Source organism: Aethalodelphis obliquidens, unplaced genomic scaffold (assembly GCF_003676395.1).
Source record: "Aethalodelphis obliquidens isolate GAN/ISIS:26980383/991018 unplaced genomic scaffold, ASM367639v1 scaffold5, whole genome shotgun sequence".
NCBI classification, from domain to species: domain Eukaryota; kingdom Metazoa; phylum Chordata; class Mammalia; order Artiodactyla; family Delphinidae; genus Aethalodelphis; species Aethalodelphis obliquidens.
This window is the reverse complement of record NW_020837949.1, coordinates 24,899,392-24,904,188: the sequence shown is the minus strand read 5'-3', so window position 1 is coordinate 24,904,188 and position 4,797 is coordinate 24,899,392. Positions and strand designations below refer to the sequence as shown.

The following is a 4,797-nucleotide window of genomic DNA, read 5'->3' as shown; positions in this document are numbered from 1 at the left end:
TCACACTGCAATCTTTGAAGTTTTGCTATAATTGTATCAAACTCTGTAGTAATGACAGATAGACAGACTTGCTGTAGAGTAAGAGGTAAACAGAATGGTGAGGAAATGCCTCATCATTGAGTCCCAAAGGCCTCTAGTTTTCACCCACTAAGGATAGTGACTGCTAAGGCCACTGTCTATGTCCTTGCTGGCAACATTGGGTGACCTGTGTTAAAAAAAAAAAAAAAAAAGTGTTGGGAAGGGAGCTGTCTGTCTTCAGGACACAGTATAACTCTCCACTGGGAAGATGTGCTCAATATGCCATCCTGGGAAGGGTGAACTCTTCCAGCAGCACATAATGGGAAAATACTGTGGCCCTGAGCAATAAATTGAGAATATTTCAGAATCTCAAAAACTACTTCCATTGCTTCTCCTAACTGCAGAATATAGGAGTTTACACTGTCCTAACAACAACAACAACAACAGCTGCAATTTTTCTCTTCCCTACCATGGAAGAGTTCCTTACTAACTCTGAATTTAGTTAAGGTTACTTTAAATGCATTATTCTTTCAGGAGTTGATTCCTAACAAATGTCAAATCCCACAAAAGTAAAATAATCGCCTTCCAAATATCAACCTTGTAAAACAGACGCAAGATCAGAAAATCAGTAGGTCGTACTTTATGGGCAAATTCTTTTTGTAGCTAATGATTGGTTTATTTAACCACCCCTCATGAAATTATCACAAAGAATGGTGTTCCCCTCCCCTTGCTCCACTACCCAAGCCCTCAACAGGAAAGAGTTGGCTGGAGAAGTAAATAACTTAATAATTGCCTTAAACTTCACTAATGTTAATTAGATATGGCATCTCCCGTAAAGATCACAGTAGTCACTGACTGGAATAACAAGTGACAAGACAAGAAACCAAACTGTCAACATGGGTACAAAGAATCTGCTAATTTATTGAAGGTTGGTAAATAATAGGAAGTGTTATATTAACATTATTCCCTTGTGATCCATTTTCAACCGAATCCTTTTATTAGCAATGTTTATTTTCCTGATTTTGAAAATAATAAATGCCCCTTTTGGAAAATCAAGGCGATAGAGAAAGATACAAGAAAACAATAGTAATTAATAATAAAGCTACCAGCCATACACACTCATTTCAACAGACCAGCATTCTTCTTTCAGTCTTTTGGTATATGTATGTCTTATCCATCACACCATGTATAGGATTTGCATTTTATACTTAAAAGGATGTTCTCTTTTCATTAAACTACTGTAATATTAATGCCTATATTATATTCCATTTTACTGCCATTTGTGTATTTTTTCTAACAGTAAAAGCCTTAACAAAAACCTTCACACACAGATACTTTTTACTTCAGATTGTTAGCGTAAAACTCTTGGAAGAGGTATTTCTGAACCAAAGTGTAAGAAGAGAATAACTGGCAAGTTATTTTCCAGGAAGTTTTCTTTATTTTATAACCTATTTAATTCTTTGCCAGCCATATAGAAGAGCACTCTCATCTCTCTGCCCTCTCATCAACCCAAAATATTTCTACTGCATATATATTCTAATTCAATAGGTGAAAAATGATGCCTCAAGTTATGTTTAATCGATCACTTCTAAAGCTTAATTGTTTTCATAGTCAAGTGCAGTTTCTTGTGTGAATTGTTTGAATATGTTCTTTGTTAATTGATATTTTAGGATTTTGAGGGAGGTTGTTAGAAATTTGTATAACCATTATAAATATTCAATATATTAATGTTTTCTTTTATATTTGAAGCAAATCTTTCTCCCCACTATTTCTCCTTAACTTTGTTCATAGTGTTTAAGCTTTTTATTTAGTTAAATCTATTATTTCCCTATGTGATTTTTTTTCCCTCAGTTCCTTTAAGTTTAGAAAAATTCCTCCTCTTCTACAGATTAGATATGCATTATCTACATTTTTTAAATAATTTTTTTTCATTTTTTAAATAATTGATTTATGGTTGGCTACTACACATAAGACCCTGATCTGATCTCACTGTGATTATATTGGTGCACGGCTTGAGGTAAAAGTTAAACTTGTCTTTTTCAAATAGGAAAACACATTATTTTTTTTCCAGAAATTCAATTCTACTATATTCTAGGATCTACTTTTGCATAGGCCAGTCTAATCTTATTTTAAAGGTTGTCTACGGATTTAAAAAAAAATTGTACTTGCTTTTTGTTATTGTTAAAATTAAATGAAACTAAAACTTGTTAATAAAATTAGCTAACAAAATTTTCCACTGCTGACCAGATATTATAAAAAACATTGAACCTATCATGTTTAATGATGCATAGATTTTCCCAAGCTGGAGAGCTGTGAAATAGAGTGTAACCAACGATTTGAGTGTAACTGTGATTAAACTTTCCAATGTTGGAAGACACTTTTAATGGAAGCTATTATCTATATTTATAGCAGTTTCATTTTTTACTTTAGCTGTTTCTTACTCATTTTTTTCTCCTTTTTCTGCAATTGATTTGCAAAGTATTCCATTAATTGCCTCATAACTGTCATATCTATGGAAAATTCTTAGCATGCCTTAAAGTGATCAAGAAAGCTCTTGGGTGTTGAAATATACTATTTTATTTTTAGATCTTTGTGTCTCATCTGGATTCTGCTTAGGCAAACCTAGTTAGATTTAATGATGCTGTCACACATTTGCTGTTAAATTGTATTGATCTGGGTCAATCAGACCCTTGAGATATGTTTGCCCCTCTAGGTTCCTTGCCCGGACTAGATGTCCATGCAATTTCTGTCCAGCTCCTAAGCCAGAGGCATTTAAGCTGGCCAACAATGGTCTCTTGCTTTGATAAAGTCTTGTATCTGGAGGTCTAAGCTTAAGAATGAGAAACAGAATTTGTATGGTCCTGTCTGATGCTGAACTCTAGCTTTTGCCTGCATCCCTGGGCTTGCCTCATGGATCTCCTATGTAAAGTCATGATTTTTGTTTGTTTGTTGGCTTTGCAATGTCCGGCTACAAACCATTCTTAGTGCCCACTGTTCTGAGCACTGAGTGTAGAAATAGCAGTTCCCTCTCTGCGCCAGTGTCACAGGTGCAGCAGGGCAGCTGCACCCATGGCGCCGGCAGGTCCAGCATCTGCAGGGCAGCGTCCCCTCCCTCCCACCCAGAAAAAGTCATGATTTTTAAGGATCTCTGTTCCTACTAGGATTAGCCGGATGGGGTAACTTCTCCAGGAGCGGGTAGGGTAGGGTAGGGTAGGGAGGGATTGAGGTGTCTATATTCAAGAATAACAAATTCTAGGCCAATCATGAACTACCCCAATACAAGGTTAGTAATATATGAAAATGTTTTTAAAGGAAATGTTGTTTATGTTATAAATAAAATAAGAAAAGAAAAATGATCGCCAGACTGGTATCTTCTATAATTTGGGCAATACCCACTTTGTGCCAAGAACTGTATCATGCACTAGAGACAAAGGGTTAAAAGATATAGTCCCTGCCCCCAAGGAGCTCATGGCATGGCGAGCAGACTTACTAGTAAGTAGTATAAAAGCTATGAGAGGGAAGCACTAAATGATAGGGAGCAGACGGAATGGATGCCTAGCTCAGACTGTAAACAGCTGGAAGACTTCTTGGAGACGGTGACCTACGAACTGAATTTTAAAGGAAGAGAATTTCAGGCAGATGGAATAGCACACTAGAAGGCTCAAAGCTGTGAGGAAATAGCCCACTTACGGCCCTGCAAGTACTCCAGCAAAGGTCTTAATTGGTTAGTGGCAGAAGATGGAAATGAAGGGTTTAATAGAGCCAAATGATTAAGGTCCTTATATGTCTTGCTAAGGATTCTGGATTCTATCCTAGGCTGTGGAGAGGTACTGAAGGATTTTAAGTCATCAAGGGGAATGACCAGATTTGCATTTTAGAACGATTTCTCTGGCTGCAACCATATAACTGGGGAAGGATGGGGGGACATAACGATACAAAACGAATAGAGGACGATTATAGCAATTCAGGAAAGAAATTATGAGGGTCTTATCTTACTCTGAAGAAAGATATTAAAGAGCTAAGGAGGCAAAATATGATTGTTGATTACATGGTTAAGGAGATGGGGATAAGGGAAAGAGTGAAGGCAGGTCCAGGATGCCCTAGATTTCTGGCTTTGGCAACCAGGTAAAACGTGATGACATTCACAGAAACGGAGAGCAACGGTGTGAGAGGAGACTTGACTCAAGGTAGATACAACTATCCTGAGTTACCGACCAAATGTCCTGGTGGAAACACAGGGCCACGACTAGGGTGAGGTGAGTGAGGCACTCAATTGGATGCAAATATTAAGGGGCAAAAATACTCAGTAATCAGAATAAATACTACATTAATGAAAAAAAAAATTTAAACCAAAATTAAGGCAGAAATTCATGAACAAAATATCAAAATATTAAAGGCAGCATCAGTACCAGTGGCATGCCACCACATAGAGCCACCTTGGAGGAAAAGAAAAATCAGGAATACCTATCCTGGTACAGGATGCAGTGGCCACACCCGGAAGCCATGGCTCCTTGAAGGAAGCTGTGATTGAAAGAGATCAGATAGTCCTCAGCTGGGCAGGAAGTTTACAGAAGGTGTGTTTTGTGGGTTTCCCCCCAGCTTTATTGAGGTATAATTTAAAAATAAAATCGTAAGATATTTAAAGTGCACACTGTAGTAATCTGACATATGTATACATTGAAAAGAGTTCCTCCCACCTAGTTGTTTAACACAAGGGAGGTGTCCTTATTTCTTTTTAGTCTTCTTTTATGAGAGAAGAAACTTGAACATATCTGCTTT

General features: G+C 37.1%; 1 non-coding gene across 1 annotated transcript; it reads right to left on the bottom strand.

Annotated features, from left to right (window-relative positions):
* Positions 1-2,976: 2,976 nt before the first annotated feature.
* On the bottom strand, positions 2,977-3,112 carry LOC113618652 (small nucleolar RNA SNORA43). The gene has a single exon (XR_003432082.1). It is a non-coding gene; the product is annotated as a small nucleolar RNA SNORA43 (small nucleolar RNA).
* Positions 3,113-4,797: the final 1,685 nt, after the last annotated feature.